Here is a 19,050-nt window from a genome sequence, read left to right on the forward strand (position 1 = left end):
GAATGCCCCACCCTCAGGTCCGGCACCAAAACTTCTACCAAGATTAAATCCTCTGTATCAACCTATTTGGATCGAGCACAACCATCAATTTCCACCCACTCTTCGGGACCGACCCAGCAACTGACTGCTTTTGCTTCGGTACCAGCCCCAAAACATCTCCCCGCTTCAAAAGAATTGGTTCGGAAACATCCATTCAAATGTGTTACATGTAAAGGTCTTTAAGTTTTTATGTAACTCCCAAAGTACATTCCACTTGAGCAACTATGGCCTTTTTAGGAAATATTCCAATATCTGATATTTGTAAAGCAGCTATATGGTCCACACCACACACACTTACTAAACACTACTGTGTGCATATTTTAGTACACTAAAAAGCTAATGTAGGCCAGACAGTGTTGCGTACCTTTTTTCAAACTACTACAGCTACTTCATGCTAGCCACTGCTTCTAAGGAGGTGACTGTTTTACAGTCAATGTATAGCATGTGTATCTACAGCCATGCATGCCTTTGAACGGATTATGTTGCCCTGTAAGCATCTGTTCATGGCATGTAGAGCTGTAGATTCACATGCGGCCTCCCTCCTCCACGGACGCTTGTGGCCGTTAGTTATGTTTTGACACATCTCTCTGTTACATTCACATTTTAGCATGGACATCTCTATTTTTACACTTTCCTTACACTCCTTTCTCACCCTCCTGTGGGAAAAACAAACTAACAAAGGAACACTGGACAAGACAGTGGATCCAAAAACAGAGGTCCGCACCTATCCCGCAGTGTCCCAAAATACTTCAACTAGCGACAAGAGCCATATATCTGACCATGTGCACACACTCCAAGCACCCACTGCCAGATGCGGTCCAAAAAATGGACTATACAAATTCTAACATAATTGAGAGGTGCACCATATAATATTTAGATGAAGGATATCAGAAAGTCAAATTACCAATTATTTCATTATAATTTTCACTGATGTGTTCAATTATTCTTTTATTGTTCGATCAAATTCATATTAAAACTGTGAATACAGTCAACAAGTCTCGTGCAAAACATTGGACTTCTTCAGGGCAATGATCCAATTGGAGTGGAACCAATGAGATCCCCTTTCCAGTTGTAAGTTTCTTGGATATGTTCCACACAGTTCCAATGTTGTAGCCCTATCCCTAGAGGTTTGTCAAGAAATAAACATACTTGTGTCTGTCAATGAGAAAGAAATTGATAGGTGGTCCCTGTCGGTCCAGTTCCAGGGTTCCAAGCGGTATCCGCTACAGGTCAATTTAGCCCTTATGAGTCAAGCCACAGAATCCGTGCCGCTAGCAACCGAATACCACAACGCGATCAGCAGGAATGAGGAAATCTAACAAAGGAGTTGATGCCCAAGCGCAGTATCACCGAGAGGTGAGCTATCGCATGACTCAAAATAATTCTTCAAAGAAAAACCGCATGTACAACTCTGAACCCAATGCTAGAGGGCAGGAGTAGACATAGAATGTGAATCTACAGCACTACATGCCACAAACAGATGCTTACAGGGTAACATAATCCTTCCATCGTTTGAGGAAATTCATTTCTCTAGCCACTGTTATATGAACCACCCCTCCCCCAGGTGATAGACATAAACAAGACATTGGACAAAATAACTAACTATTCATTGCAAGGTATTATTAGACAAAACGCAGACATCCAGTACAAATATGCTATATAATTGGTTATTTTCAGGCTCACAAAATTATGCAACCACACCAATACAATAAACACCAACCAACTGCAGTGTACAAAAAGCCAATCATGCACCGTGAACAGTCTGTGTAGGTCATGGATATCACAGCTGGCTAACATGACCCGCTGACTCCAGTTAGTGCACACTCACATAACACCATGCGGGACAGTGTGCAAGCCGAAGAATTTAGAGGCCACCAAGCTTTTTGGTAAGTACTCTAGCCACACCCATCAAACCTTATACTTAGCAATGATGGGCATACAACAAATGTAAGCAATAACAAAAAAAATATGCTATGACACCTCATAAACCAAATTAGACTTTGACATGTAACGAAACCCTTAAACCCAGGTTTGTAAAGAAGCAACCTCGGTTAGTGCTATGAGGCTATACGAATGGCATCACACATACTATAAGAATACGAGTACCACAACAGATGTTATTACACCTGTAGTAGGCAGTGTCCACACACGAATCACACCCAAAGAGGGTGAGTATTCTTTTTTTCTTTGTTTTTTTATTGATTCAGTTCAAAGCCATATATAGAAAAAATAAACATGTCAATATTTCAACTTAGTGATTTACATATTCAACATAAATAAACATAAAAGCGATAGAAATGATTTTAGCATCAAATAAATAGTCTAAACAGCAGCTTGTCTTATTTAATGGCAGAAATAGTAGTAACTAGTGATCCAAGTAATCTATCAGAGTCTGCCATATTTTGTACCCTCTACGCTTTTTCGTAATTGATTTAATGCGATATAAATTAAATTCTAAATGAAAAATATTATAAAACTTTGCTCGCCACATTTCATATGTAGGTGCTTCAGGTTTTAACCACATTGATGATATACAAAGGCGAGCTACAGCCATAGCCATGAATATAATGTATCTATTTTCTTGATAACCTAGAAACAATTCATTATCATTTGATAAGCCAAAAATAATCATCTCTAGAGATTTTTAAATCACATTTTGTAATGTGTGCTAAAAAAAATTCTATGGATACAAAAAACGGTTTTAATATAAGGCAGTCTGAAAATATATGTATAATATCTGCCAAGTCACATTGACATCTATAGCATTTCCCATTATTTGCATTACTCCATTTTAGCATTTTAAGTGGTGTATGATAAAGATTAAATAAAGTTTTAAAATGCTGTGAATATAGATTGGCAGATAAAATAATTTTATCGGCCATACATATTGATTCTTGAAAGGGTACTACAGATGTACCTATTCTCATACACCATTTTGATGCCTGCTGTTATCCTGCTGTAAATTTAACAGATAGTTGTATATAATCCCTATGCGTGTTGGTTTTTTAAGTATTTCCATAAATTCATTATGACAGAGTGGTACAATATTTGGATGTGTATAAATAAAATTCCGTATTTGCAGATACTTAAAGAAGTCATGTTGAGAGAGCCTATATTCATCTTTTAACTCCTGGAATGAAGCAATTGTACCATTTTTTAACCATGTCACCAATGGCTGTTATACCTTTTTCCCGCCATATACCCATATACCCATAATGCGATCCCTGAATATTACCGGAAGCACTTCTATAGAACTACAAGGAGTATAAAAGTTAATACGTCCCAATGAGATAAGCTTCCGTATAGATCGCCATCCTTTAAAGGCAGGCATTATAAGTTTAAATGTGGTTCTTTTATAGTAACTAGGTTCTAAAAAGCGAAGTAGCATTTGCCGAGATTGTGGGCCTAGTAGAAGAGAAGAAATATCTGGGCTTTCAAATATAGGTGGAGTTCCACCTATTGAAAAATATTTAATGTTTTGCATAAGACATGCCAAATAATATAATGCAAAATTTGGAACTCCCCAACCCCCACTTAAGATTGGTAGTGTTATATATTTAGATTCTCTCCGCGAAGATTTCCCACTCCATAAAAATCGATCAGTTATAGATTGCAATTTCCTCAATTGTAATGTGGATATCTCCAATGGTATTGCTCGAAAATAATATAAAACTTTCGGTAAAATAGTCATTTTTAAAACATTACGTCTCCCAACCAATGATAAATGTAAACATTCAATTTTCTCTAGTTGACTTTTAACTGATACTAGTATATCTGACCAGTTTGCCATAACTAACTGTTGAGGTAACAATCTAATTTTAATGCCTGGAAATTTAGCCTCTAGAGTAACCCTGCTATCATTAGTACATAATCCTGCTGAGCATATAACCTGTGTTTTCTGAATGTTAAGTTTATACCCAGCCACACTGCCGAATTCTTGAGTCAGATTTTCTATTTCAATTAGTGCAGATTCCGGGTCAGATGTTATTATTATTACTGCGATATCGTCAGCGTAAGCTAACACCCGTATATCACCTCCAGGCAAAACCATGCGTTGTATATATTGGGATGACATTAATGCCTTTAGCAATGGTTCTATATACATAGCAAATAGAAGAGGTGAGCAGGGGCACCCCTGCCGTGTGCCCCGCGTGATATTGACTGCCATTGACTCTTGTCCCGAGATACAAGTCTTAGCCCTCGGGTATCTATACATAATTTGTAAAGCAGATATAAATCGTAATCCAAATCCCATTTTCCCCAAAATCGCCCACAAAAATGCCCATGAAACGCGATCGAACGCTTTCTCTGCGTCTAAAAACACCAATCCAACGTCCATATGATTTGCGGTAGCATAATCTAATGTTGCAATAACCCGGTGTATATGATTGATCGTGCCACGGTCTGGGAGGAAGCCATGTTGTTGTTCAGAAACTAAAGTTGGAACAATTTGGCTCAGTCGGTTGGCAAAAATTTTAGAATATAATTTTGCATCAGCATTTATAAGTGAAATGGGACGATATGACCCAGGTAGATGCAGAGGTTTATCTTTTTTACGAAATATAACAATGCTAGCATCTTCCCATGATGGCGGCGGACAGCCATTTTGGGCTTCTAAAAATGTTGCGAGCATATCACTCTTGATTATGGGAATAGCATTTGATAAATTTCTAGCAGGAGTTTATCAGGGCCACGAGCCTTCCCCAGGGCCAGTTCTTTCAGGGAGGTCTCGAGTTCTTCAATTGTAATTGGGAGTTCTGATTGAGCTCTAATTGTTCCTGTTGTGCCAGATCTAATTGGGACAGTTCCAATTTATCTATATATTGGTCAAGTAGATCAGATGAAAAATCTTCTTGGGTATAAAGATTTGTATAATACTCATAAAAGACCTGCAGAATCCCCTCTGGTGACTCGATTAGAGTTCCCTGATTATTTTCTATAGAATTTATGCGCTGTATAGTCTGTCTCCCACGCATTCTCTGAGCTAGACATCTACCCACATTTTCCCCATATTCATATCTTTCTGCACGAAAGGTCTTATATTGTTGTGCTATATCCTGACTCCAGACCCCATTTATCTTAGCTTTATGCTTCGCAACTTCGTTTTGTGAAGTTTCGCTATCTCGATGTAGTCTAATATCACGCATTAAATCTTGTTCTGCATTGATTAGATCTTGTATTAATTGTGTCATTATATTTTTTCTTTTCGGTTGTATACTCCAACTATAGCTACAGGTTTCGCCTCGTAAGCCTGCCTTGAAACAATCCCATACCATTGCATAAGATGGAGAGCCTCTATTAAGGTCGAAAAATTGCTCAGCCCAATCTATTACTTGTTTCGCATATATTTCATCTAATAAGAGTTTCCTATCTGTCGTCGGCCTTCGACACCGTAAATCACGAAGCATTATTGTCCAGGCTACGGGATAGGATGGGTCTATCAGGAATTGTGCTGAAATGGTTCATCTCTTTTCTACAGAACAGATCACAACGATTCCTGGTCAACCAGTCAATTTCACCTCCCTGTCCTATTTCAATCGGAGTCCCTCAAGGGTCTACGTTATCCCCAGATCTGTTCAACCTTTATGTTGAGCCGCTTACAGAAATTTTCCAAAAAGCAGGGATATCGTATCACATGTATGCAGATGACACGCAAATATATCTAAAGATCTCGTCCCTACAAGACTTGGAACGAGGAAACAAGGCTTTAAAAATGGCTCTGCAATGGTTAACTACCAACCAACTGAAGCTTAACGCCAACAAAACGGAGTTCCTACTAATCTCACCAGCAAGGAGCCGTACGGAAATAAAGGAATGGACGAAAGTGATGACTGCGCTAAACTGCACCCCAACATTAATCAAGTCAGCGAAATCTCTAGGAATCACTCTGGATGAGAATTTAGACATGAAAGCCCACATCAACGCAATGGCCAAGAATGCTCGATTCCACCTGAACTACTTAAAAAAACTGAAACCTTTCATCTCAGAGGCGGATCTCAAATTGGCTATCCAATCCTTAGTTATCTCTAGGATTGAATATGGCTGCACCACCTTAGCGGGCTTACCAAAAATGTCCACAGCACCACTGAAAGCATGCCTAAACGCTGCGGCAAGAATTATCACCGGATCCAGGAAATACGACCACATATCGCCACACCTGAAAGCTTTAAGCTGGCTACCATATGAAGCCAGAATCCAAATGAAGATAGCTTGTATCACCCATAAAGCGCTACACCACAACACCCCAGGATACCTAGCGAAGAAACTCCAGCTTTCGGGAGGGAATCGGCCAGCGAGGAGTACTGAAGAATTTCTACTACGGCCAGCCTTTTTCCACAAGAAAAAAACCTATGACCGAGCGTTCTCAGGAGCTGCCCCCAGAATATGGAACTCAATTCCTCCTATCATCAGGAAGATCCAAAATGTAGAAGCATTCAAGCGAGAGTTAAAGAGCTATCTGATGAAAAAATACACTACCTAGAACTGATCAGTCTCGAACTGACAATGAACTAAATATCATACCTGTTTACACACTCTACCTATGATAGATATATATCCACCTACGACCTTATTTATCATCTACCTCCTATCATCTACCTCATAGTTGCTTACACATCTTCTCGTGATTGAAGTATATCCAACACTGTCTATATTTATTACCTACCTCTTATCATCTACCTCATATTTGTTGTCTGTAGAACTGTTTGATATATATGTCTTTCGTCCACGCCTCATATGTAATTCGTTCTGATGCCCGTATAACTGAGTGATATATATTGTCTGTCGCATACGCCTATATGTTAAGCGCTCTGATACCCAGGGGTCTTGTTCGCGCTATACAAAACTTTCTAATAAATAAATAAATAAATATTAAAAGTAAAGGATCTTTGTGTTCGTTGGGTGTTAAATATAGGTATATCTATAACGATTGGAGCGTAATCTGATGTGATGCGTGGTTTAACTAACATGCAAGATGCTTGTGCCATATGTCTGGGTATAAAAATATAGTCTATTCGAACAAATTTCTTGTGCGGCGAAGAAAAAAAAGTAAAGCCAGGATCCTTCAAATGCGCCACAGGCCACCCATCAATCAACCCATGTTGATATAAGAGTTGGCGTAATGCCTTAAATACCTTGGGCTTCCTGCCTTGATATCTAGTAAATTTTGGATTCCAAGTATTCAATTCCCCATGAATATTGAAATCCCCCAGTAAAAATAATGGCGTGCTCCAAAGGGCTAATTCTACATTTAGATATTCTATCACTGCGGTGTCATCCATATTGGATCCATATACTGTACAGATCGTGGTAACAACATTGCCGATAACACATTCTGCAATTGCCCAGCGTCCTAAGCTGTCTACTTTAATTTTCCCCGTTGCAATTACAGACCGTCGTCCCAAAATAGCCACACCTCGATTCATAGTAGATTGTTGTGAGGCAGCCAACACTATAAACCCGAGATCGTTCAATACTTGTCTTTTCGCCCACGGTATGTGCGTCTCTTGAATACATATTATGTCCGGTTGTATTAGGCGAATTTCATGCATCTCACGCTTACGCTTTTGCACATTATTGAGACCACATACATTAAATGAGCACATTCGAAAATTACAGCTCGCCATAACCAATACGTAGATTCATTGCAAAAATTACATTATACCATTGTACCATTACATCAACAAAAAAAAGACTATTTATTTCAACATAATATTCTATGGCCTTGACTGAATTTTTCCCCTTTTTCCCCCCAGCACACCCTGTGTCCGTCCCACCCAAACCCCATCACTCCATTCCCCCCCCCCGTGACCCACCCCCAACATTAAGGCAAAGGGGCCTATTGCCCCGGTGATGTATGTGAGAGCACCACAGATGTTTGGGCGTATCCATAACTCTAAAACATTAGAAAAGAATGAGTTATACCACACAGACATCTAATATCTAACAATCAAATCTTGCTCCTTATTCTAATGTATTCAAATATGCTTTTGCAAGAGCTTCGGCGGTAAAGAATCTATTTTGTCCCTTATATACAATCTTTAGTGTGGACGGTTGAAGCAGAAAAGCTTGAGCGCCCTTTTTTTGAAATGGTTCGATCATTTGGCGCATTCTCCAGCGGTTTACTACAGTAGAGTGGCAATAGACGGGGCGTACGAAAAACTCTATACCCTTTCCAGAGCGCTTCTTATCCTGTCTTGCAAGATCGTACAGTTTTTGTCTTGCCAAAAAGTTATTCAAGGATATCAAAATGGCTCGAGGGTATTGCCGTGTTTGGGTGTTACGTGTCGTTTGCTTGCGAAAAGGAAAGCGGTGTGCCCTCTGAATCTCCTGAGACCTTTGCCAGTCTTTAACATCAGGAAAAGCTTCTTCAAAAAGTTCCACAACAAACTGTTGTACATCTTGCCCCTCGCTTGCTTCTGGAACACCCAAAATTCGCAGATTATTACGACGGAGTCTATTCCCCAAGTCAACCAGTTTAGAATTCACATCTTCTTTCTGCCCCTTGGAGTCATCAAGTCTAGTTTTAATGTGTGTTACTTGGTCCTCTAGTGAGGATATACGTCCTTCCGCTTCTGCCATTCTATCTGTAAAATCATTACATGACTTGGCTAAGCGTCGCACCGTGTTCTGGAGTTTTTTTACAAGCATTGTGAGTTTTCAAGTGCTCGGCTTTTGCCTCCAGCCGTTGTTCTGAAATGGCTTTCAGTATAATATTTATTGGTGTTTGATTAGGAAAGCCAGGACTAGAGCTGGTTTGTTGAGTAGAGTCTGCTAGATCCTGATCTAGATCTTGATCTATTATAGTTGGGTCTCCATCTGAAGTTTCCTCGCTCCAGGATCTAGTTGCCCGCAGATAGACTGTAGCAGTGACAGGTGTTTCCTTGCTTGTATTTTCCTGACTTGTATTTTCCAGCACCTCCTCTAAACCCTCTTCCAAGTCAAACCCCTCAGAGTGTTCTGAGAGTGAATAAAATTCACTATCTTTGCTACCGATGGGGTCACCAGGGTGAGTATTCTTAAACAAAGTCCAGACCGTGAAACACACAGACTTCTACAAATCTAGAAGGCAGTAACACTGCAAAATTAATAAATGCAATGAGTGCTGAGTACTATTAAACATACTATACTTTCAATGTACTTTCACATTCACAGCCAGTCACTTTCACCGCCTATCTACCAATAATTTCTGTTGACAGATCTAAAGTTTCATCATGTTAGTGGGCACAGGGATTCCAGTAGAGGTTCTTCATTAATAACAACATATACTTCAAATACACAAAAACACTCAAGGTGTACAGCAGACACACAGAGCGCAAACAAATTGACAGGCTGTATAAAGTGATAGGAAACCACAGAGTACAGCAAACACCCGAAAAGTACAACATACTAACATAACGCAGACAATGACATACAGAAAATGCACAACTGACACACAAGAAGAAAATAGTGACAAAAACACTCATAAAGAAGATAATGAAATAGAAAGCGGACTGTGACAACACTCAGACTACACACAATGACAGGCAAAGGATGCAACGATTGACACACACCAAGAATGCAAAAGATGCACACGCTCAGTCCAGACCGGAAACAGAGAAACTAAAAAGGAACAGACAGTGACACGCTGAGTAGTGATTGTGACACACAGGGTAAAAATAGTAACACACAGATAATAAAGACAATGAGACTCAAATGGCAGCAATTACACATACACAGACAAACAATATGTGCAGAAAGCCTCAGTATGCATGCACATATTGCCAAAGACATGGTGTAAGTATCAAGATTTGGGTGACTGGAGGACTCTATCACCTGGACAACAGGTTTTCAGTACGGCGATTTCATTAAACACATTAGTGCATTGTGGCTAGGAGATGATTGGGTTGATTCCAATAAATCAACTACCTGAAAGATATTACTGGTTAAAGGAAATCCGTGACTGGATAACTGGTGGCGCACACAGCCGTAATAATGACACAAACAAGGTGCTGACAGTAGTTGGAAGTGGTGGTCCCAGTTTTGGGAACCAGGACTTATTTTCCATTACCAACTTTGACCCCAAGCAGGACAGATAATGGTGTAAAAGGAACAAAGTAGAAGGAAGCAAAAGCTATGAAAACAGTGATAAAAAAGAACCTTCAAGTTTAGGATCGAGACACTCAGGGGGATATTCTCAAGAACGCGTGATAACCATCGGAAAATTACCTTGTGTTCACTAAGTATCCACAACACGGCGGTACCATGAGATAGGCACACGATAACGCATCAAATTACGGTGTTAAAACCAACGCGACGCTGCAAAAATGTAAAGCGCGAACACAAAAAAAGCTGCAATGTGGCCAATCGCGATACAAAAATCTGAGAAAACCAGCGACTGGCCTGCAATTCACACGCGTCACCATAAAAGTAGGAAAAAAACAGACAAACAAATGCCAAACAGCAGTGAAGCACAATGGATGTTGCCGGAGCAAGTACGGAGGAGAACCAGAAACCCCCCCCCCCCCCCCCCCCCCCCCCCCCCAGAATACCTGCCTGGGACCTCGGGGTCAGGAAAGGCCAAGGAGAAGAAGAGTTGGAAGAAGCGGTTCAGTCTGCAGGAAAACAGGATCCTGTTAACTGAGGTGGGCGAACACCATCATCAACTGTTTGTCACCTCCACTGTGTAATTGGCAACCAAAAATGGACAATGGCAGTCCATCGTGGACAAGGTGAATGCAGTCGGAGTGCTGAAGAGGTCAAAAGGCGCTGGAATGATGTCGAGTGCAAAACCAAGCTGAAACTCGCCAACAACCGGGAGGTAGCAATGTAGACTGAAGGTGGGAGTCCAGCGCCACAGAAGGAGCTGGATGAGATGGAGGAAATGGTGTCCACAGTAATCAGTGTGGAGACGGTGGCAGTTGGGGGACCGGACACTGCTCAACATGACCGGGCACAACAGCACCAGGGTGAGTAACGACCAGGGACTGGGGAGATAGGTACAATGGCACACATGTACAATTGAGCTGAGCACATCTGCGGACAAACCGTGCCCCAGCCCCCAACTCCCACCAAGAGACCAATGTACCCAAGTATGCAACATCTCAGCACAGTATTAGCACAGAAGTCAAAGGCACACTGCATGAAAGGGAGAAGGGGCACCAAAATCAGAACTGCATGGGTGTCTCCCCTAAAATGCAGCACACACACAACATGCAGAGCACATCAACACTGACAACAATGTGGTACAAACCGCAACACATCCACAACAGAACACAGGACACAACTGGTGCCGACTGGGTATAGACACTGGCCAATCGCATTTGGCATTGCAGGGAAATGTGAGTTGATAATGTACAAGTACAAATACACACACGTCATCTTGTCAAAATGTCCACTGTCCCTCATCAAATAGGCAACCCCTCACAAACAGCCACAATGTACAGTCATGCCGTCTGTATGAAAACATGTACAACGCGAAAACACACATGTGGAAACATTGTTAAACTGCATTTCCCCTTCACATTGCAGAGGGAGAATCAACACCTCGAACCACTCTTCTCTGATGACGAAGAGGACCCCCACAGCATCTACTCCGATGCCCTCCAACAGCTTGTGGACAGCCTCTGCAGCACACCTCCAGGAGCAGGGCAGTCCAGCTGCTCGAGGAGACCCCACCCCCTACACAGACCACACAGCAGGCTGCACGTACAACCATGGCTACCTCCCAGGACCCCCACAATGAACAAACGGCCTTCCAACACCGTGTGTTGGGATGCCAGGAGAATCTGGCTGAACAGGTGCGGGTGGGCTTTGACCGCATGGCAGACAAACTAGATGCCATACGTGGGTATCTAAGTCCCATCAGGGGCCACTCACAATCCCTTACGGACACCTACAGTCTGCTCCATGCTCTCCAACGTACCATGGTTGACATCGCTGGAGCCCTGCCTCAGAGGATAGTACAACTGTTCAGTCAGAGTGGCACTAGCAACGTCACACAGGAGTTGGGAAACATGCGAAGGTTAATGGAGACCATGGAGCGGGTGAATGCGGAAAGAGCGGCTGCCACGGCTGCACACCAGCGAGTGGTAGCTGGGTTCCTCAATGACCTCAGGACCATCCTCATGGCATTGCTGCCACAAGGCCAGGCGCAGATGCATGCTGCTGCTACCACTCCATCCACATCTCCGCCCCCTGAAGTGTTGGTGCCGCACAGTGCGGCAGACATTCCACCTCCAGCCCCTGAGGTGTCACTGCCACACAGTGCAGGAGACAGAACACCACCACCCACCCGTGAGGCACATGCAACAGCAGTGGACGAAGATGCGGATGAACCTGCCTTCTTGGTACGAAGGACGCAGTAGCATTCTTCTCCGCCATATGGGCTGTTTCCGCTTGGTCCTGCCCTCTGCATCAACACCTTCCACTGTCCCCTGATGCACTCTGCGACACCCTCAACATGGACTGCCATGTGCCATTTGATTGCCATTGACACAGCAATCGGACTGCAGACTGAACTCTTCCTCTTCCTTTGGACTTGTCATTCCCTGGAGGACTCTGGCTGGCCCTCCACGGGCCCACATCGTCATGTGGGCTTTGCATGGTCCTGTACTGTTCCAGATGCAACACTCCACTGAATGTGCATTAAACATTCCTAATCACACAGATGTGTCATGTCTATGATCTTTCAAGTGTGGTAATATGGATGAATGCAGGATAAGTGAATTCCTCTTATGTTCATGTGGCTCATGTCGTAGAACTTGGGTCACAGGGTGATGCATTGCCGAATGCGGTCCGGGTGGCGCAGACACAACAACAGTGACGCATGCATTAGTTACTTCCTTCTCCAGCCCAGTTGAGAACTACGCCTAGAGCCCCGGGGTCATTGTTCACACCCTTACACTGGACTGGCATACGCCAGGGCAGCCCACTCCGCTTATGCTCACAGTGGGGGGGCAGCAACGCTACATGTCCCTAGTCTTCTCTGTAGTGATCTCCTGGTCACCGGTCTAGTTGTCAGCATGCCACAGCCACTCCCTCACGGCTGGTGTACACCCACACCCATCCAACACATGCGTCACAGGACATGTGACCCTGTCAATACAAAAGAGCCAGACGCACGTGCTGGACGCCATTTCCTCTCTCTATCTGTTATCTGTGTCTCTCTCCCCCTCTCTTTCCGTCTTTCTCTCTCTCCCCCTCTTTGTCCGTCTTTCTCTCGCAGTTCTAGGCTGTTGATGTGTTGTTGTTTGTACTGTTGCGACCATTTGCTTGTATCTGCAAATCTTGGAGATGACCTCCCCATCCTTCCCTGGAGGCATCTGTGGTCAGAACAAAATCCGGAACCTCTTGCAGAAATGTGAGACCTTGTGCCAAATTGACTCTCTGTGACCACCAATCGAGAGCGTTTACCATGCGTGGTGTGACCTTGATGATGTCGCTGAAGGAACCTACAGCTTGCTGCCACTGAAGGATCTGTTCCTCCTGTAGAGGTCTCATTCTGAGTCTTGCAAAAGAGGTTTATGGCCGAAGAACACATCCCCAGGAGTGAGGCGAACATGCGGACCGAAACTGACTTTTTTTTTAGACCTGAAGTGCTAGCTTCTGAAGACGAAGCTGTCTTTCTTGTGACAAGAATGTTTTGCACTGAACCGTGTCCAAACAAGCCCCAAGGAAAGGAAGAACTTACATCGGATGTAACTGGGATTTGCTTTTGTTCACAGTTAGCCCCAGAGAGTTGAAGAGATGTCGACACGTTGCAATGGAAGTCCTGACTGATTGCTCTGAAGGTCCTTTGATTAGCCAATCAAGGATCTTTGACAGGGTGACCATGCAAAATCCTTGTTTTTTGAGGAATCTGTTCAGGTTGCGAAGATCCAAGATCGGTCACCATTCCCCTGATTTCTTTTTGATCTGGAAAAAATGAAAAAAGAAACCTGTTCGTCTCTGATGTACGGGGACCTTCTCTATGGTGTTCTTGAGGAGCATTGTACAAGCTTCTATGAACAATAAGTGAAGACGAGAGGGAAGGAGTCCCCTGGGAAGAGTGGTAGGTGGCTTGGCGACAAAATCTAGGGTATGCCCGTTTTTCACCAGGTCCAGAACCCACTGATCGGTGGTAATTTCTCGCCACCTGTCCACAAATGTTGAAATCTTCGTACCCACGGGAAGGGGAGAAGGTGTGAATGGCGTCCTGCTGAGATCACTGCTTCCTGCTAGAGTCTCGCCCTTGGTTCTGGGATCGTTTTCGACCTCCCTGACAAGAGAAACTAGCTGTATTGGATTGGCGATACAGTGATTAATAATTCTGCCTGTATTGGAATTGTTACTGCCTGTTCTGCTGTTGGTAACCTCCTCTCAAGGAATAACCACGCCCCTTAGCGCCTCTGAATGTTCCACGTTTATATTGTAGGGAACCTAAAGATCTTGCTGTGTCCATATCGGTTTTAATTAATTGGAGGGCCTCATCGATGTGCTTATCAAACAACGATTCGCCATCGTAAGTCATGTCCAATATCTTCGTCTGGACTTCTGGTCTGAAGGTGGTGGCTTTAAGCCAACCTTGACGCCTGAGAACTGCAGCTTCAGCTAGCTGTCTAAAGTTTGTATTTACGATGTCCAGTGCGCAGTCAATAGTTTCCGATGCAGCTCATTCACCCTCCAACAAGATCTTCCGTGCTTCCTGCCTTTTGTCTTCAGGAATGAGATCACTCAATCCAGCCATATCTGACCACATTTGGCAGTCATAGCGCCCTATGATGGCCAGGGAGTTAGCAGCTCTGATGGAAGCAACTGCCATATGTAGGAGGGTAGCTCCTGACTATGGTTGCCCCCAACTTTTTGCCCTGCGTTTTAGCTGGTTTTTGACATAGTTGACCTGGGACCCTGCCAATCAGGACCCCAGGCCTACTGCTCTCTCTGTAAAATGGATTCCATGTACCTTAAGTACATATCCAATTGGTACTGGGCCACCTTATCAGACCCTGTAACTCAGGGCATAGGTGTACCCAGGGCCTACCAGGGGCTGCAGCATGTATTATGCCACCCCTGGCTGGCTATCTAAATCTGACACAACTGGCTGCACGACAGCTGGGGCAAAGTGGTGTAATCACCCTTTGCTGTAGATATAGTATACCTATATCTAACCCTAAAATGGACACATGTATTCCTATCAGTCACTCCTATGGCAGGCCTTAACAATCCTGAAGGCAGAGTGCTTGGAATTATGTGAGATGGTGCTCTGGCATGAGCTGAGCCCGTCTACAGCTTGCGGAACCAAGTCCTAATAGCTGTTCTATGATAACGCGTACCATATACTCTTAAGTGGCTTATAATCCTCGCGGTTATTTGCCAACTCTGGTATCGCTTTATCAAAACATGTCGATTAAGGTGTCATATGAATTGGAATACTAACCCCTCGCCAATTCTGGCGACGGGGTTAGCATTCCACCCTTCTAGAGGGACACGACATGTATGTAACTGTGAACCCCGGTTAAAGTTAACTCGAGCCTCAGCATCACAAAATGGATGCTGCCACCACAGACACAAGTCTGACCCCCTGCAGCTGGGAGTCCTTCCAGCGAGGGGAGCTTGGACAAAGGGTTTCCTGTCAGGGGCGGTGCTAGCACCATCCCAGACAGGGTTTTGTGTATCCTAGGTAGGCAGGGCTGAATAGGAAGGTGACTGCAAGTGGCACCCCGGTGCTCACTGTGCATCTGCCAGTTTGAACCAGTTCCAGGGGCACACCAGCCCCTGAGCTGGGGAAAGTCCGGCATGGGAGAGGGGTGTAACCACCCCCCTTCCTGGTCCCACCCATGGGCAGGACCTAGTCCCGTACCAGCCCCTTTCTTTAGTATAAAGGTGGGAGCGGGGACCCTTCCAAATTAGATCATCTTTGAATCCTGAAACTACTTTTCACGAAAGGAACTCAAGACTTCTTCTCAAGATTTCTCCCTTGTAACTAAGGAGTAGTCACCCTGCATCTGCGGGCACCAACTAAAAACACTGCGGTCTGCTGCACGTCCTTCCTTCGGAATCCGACTGACCAGCACGACGAGACCTGGCACCTCTGACCTCTACCTACATCGTCAGCTCAGCTGAGATCCGTGGGTGTGACGAGACCTCGAGGGACCGGCCATCTTCAGAACTGCACGACGCTTATCGAGCACGACCGCCGAGGGATCCTCGAGTGAGTGCTTTGGGGTTCGAGAAGCCCTGACCCTGAGCAGCTCCAGCACCGAAGTCCAGCCCCCCCAGCATCCCCGAGATCTGCGTGGGGCCCTTCTGCTCTTTGCTGCTCACCGCGTTGTCCGGCTACTTGCCTGCTGGCTTGTAGCCCTCTTGACGACGAACGACGATACTTTCCACGCTGTTCTGGTTGCTCCAGACTGGCCCTTGCTCCCCTCCAACAGAGGAGCACCCCGGACCCTCCTGGTCCACTCCAGACGCCATTTTGAGTCCACCGCGTGGGCTTGCATTTGCCAAGAGTTGTTGCCCCAATCCTGGGTCCAGCGACGTCGACAGTAGATATCTTCGTGGGACAGCTCGCACCTCCATCCTGGTCGCCGACAACGCCTCCTGGTCCGAGAGACTGCAGAGCCCTGCGTCGCCCACTCACCTGGTCGAGGTAACTTCGTCCGGTGCCATCCTGGTGCCCATCTAATCACTAGCTTGTGATTCAGAACTTGGTCCCCTCTGCTTACAGGTATCCTCCATCATCGATCCAGGCTTGGATCACATCGAACTTCATCACTGGTCGCCTGCCAGCAACTCCTTCTTTCAGGCTCCATAGACTGCAACGAGGATTCCCGACGTCTTTTCAGCCCTATGCAGCCGCAGCCCCTGGGCTAGGTAACCTGAGCATTTCGGTGCTCCAGCATAGCTTAACTATCTAAGTGTCCAGATCCTTTTTCGTTTCAGCTCTACCTAGTCGGATTCGTCCGATAACACTAACTTTACAAAATCTAGCATCCATAGACTTTGTCCCTTATCCCACGTGAGAGTGCACACTCTGCACCCGATCTCCCTAGGCCTCCTGCTCGTAATCTGAAGGTTCAGTAGTCCAGTCCTAGCGATCCTAAAGCCTTTGAGACTAGATACTTACCTGCTAGTATTTCGCATTCCACTTTTAGAGTATATGGTTTTTCGTGCCCCTCGGGCATTTGTGTAAATTGTGCGACATTCAGAATTTCTTTAAGAGCTTTGTATTGTGCTTAGCTCCCTGTCCTCATAAAGAGTCCAGGGCTGTTGTGTTCTAAATAAATATACTTTTATTTTCATAACAACTTGTGTGGTGTCCTTTCACTTGGTGTTCAAGGGGTATATGTGATGGTATAACAGCTGGCTTAACGCGCCCTCTACAGTTTAGCCTAAAGACTGCTTTTGTCCATGCTACTAGGATAGCTGGTCTAAAAGGTTGACTTACAACCAATCATCAATAAGGGTCGTTTGGAATGATACACAGTGATCACTAGAATATTGAGCACTACATATCAGGCCAACTTCTCACACCATAGTTGAAAAGTTCTTCCCAATGAGGTCTAATCAACGTCCCTCCTTGTCCGGCGGTGCAGTAATTGGTGTTGCCGGATTCTTAGACCTTTGTTGTTCAGCCTGGGAGATGACCGAATCTGGTCTAGGGTGACCAATGAGACAAGATGGGTTAGTAGCTGGGGCCCGATATTTCTTGTCTATGCGTGGAAGCACCACAGGCACAGATGCAGGGTTTTTCATGATCTTGACGCCTTCATTCCATATGTAGTTAATTATAGGTACGCCCCTGGTGACCTTCCTAGACTCTTCTTTAAAATCATGAAGGAAACATTCCGTGGTTTCCACAGTAACCGGGAGCAAAAATCTGGCAGCAGCTCTCTGCATGAGATTGTGAAAACCCCCTATATCTTCTGGTGGCGAATCAGATGGTTGGGGAATAGGTGGCGAAGGCATAGGGATAATATATGAATCCCATGGATCCACATGAGGATTCTGTTGTAATTCTCCTTCTTCAGCTTCCTCTTCAGAGGATGTATCTGGATCCTGAGGAGGTTGCGAAGGTTGACGTTCCTCAGAAGGCTCTATACACGGAAGCATCGGTATTGGAGCCTCAGGTGGAGGTAAAGGATCTGGAACTGCCACAGGAGGAGGTGAAGGGATCACCTGCTGTGGTGGAAATAGTTGTCTGTAATCTGCAAGCATGGCTTGTAAATCCTGGATCAGATTAGGAGGCAGATGGCTGGTGTCAGACTGATGAACTTGTCTATGATAAACCTTATGGTGTGGAACCACAATTTCCTCCTGGTAATAGTGCTCACTGTAATCCTCTTCTTATTCCTCTTGACACTTTATATGTAGCTCAGAAGGATGATGAGCTATTCCAAAAGGTCCTTCTTCAACCTCATCCTCGTAATCGTCATCCTCTTCTTGCGCATATGTATCTAAAAGATGCAACGGAGTAAGAGGCGAAATAGTACAATATTCATGTCTTTGAAATGTCTTCAGTTGAAAACTCCTAGATGGAACAGGAGTTGAGTAAGTTGGAGCTGCAACTAAAGCCTTAGCTGTAGCCGGTAATAGCATTGTAGATGGCATGGTCGTCGACGGGCTCTCTGTTATCGTTGACAATGGAATCGTCGTTGACAGGCTCGCCGTCAACGGAATCGTCGAAGGGATGGTCCTCGACGGAATCATCGTCAACGGGATCGTCGTCGAAGGGCTCGACATCGATGGGATGATCGTCGACGGACTAGAGGCCTTCGTCGACGGGGCAGTCGTCGATGAAGCAGTCTTCAACGGCATAGAAAGTACCTGTGTCGTCGTCGACTGTACGTCCCTAGTCGACGATGCATGCTTCGTCGACGGAGCTTTCGTCAACGATTCTTTGACGACGGTCTTTTTAGAAGTCACAGCAATCCTCGTTGACAAAATAGGAGATGTGATTGACGAAGTAGATATAGTTTCCGTCGACGAAGGAGCAGAAGAAGTGACAGAAACTGTTGACGATGGAGGGAAAGCCAGAGATTTAGAAAGGCTTTT

This window comes from Lissotriton vulgaris, chromosome 12 (assembly GCF_964263255.1).
Source record: "Lissotriton vulgaris chromosome 12, aLisVul1.2, whole genome shotgun sequence".
Lineage (NCBI taxonomy): Eukaryota > Metazoa > Chordata > Amphibia > Caudata > Salamandridae > Lissotriton > Lissotriton vulgaris.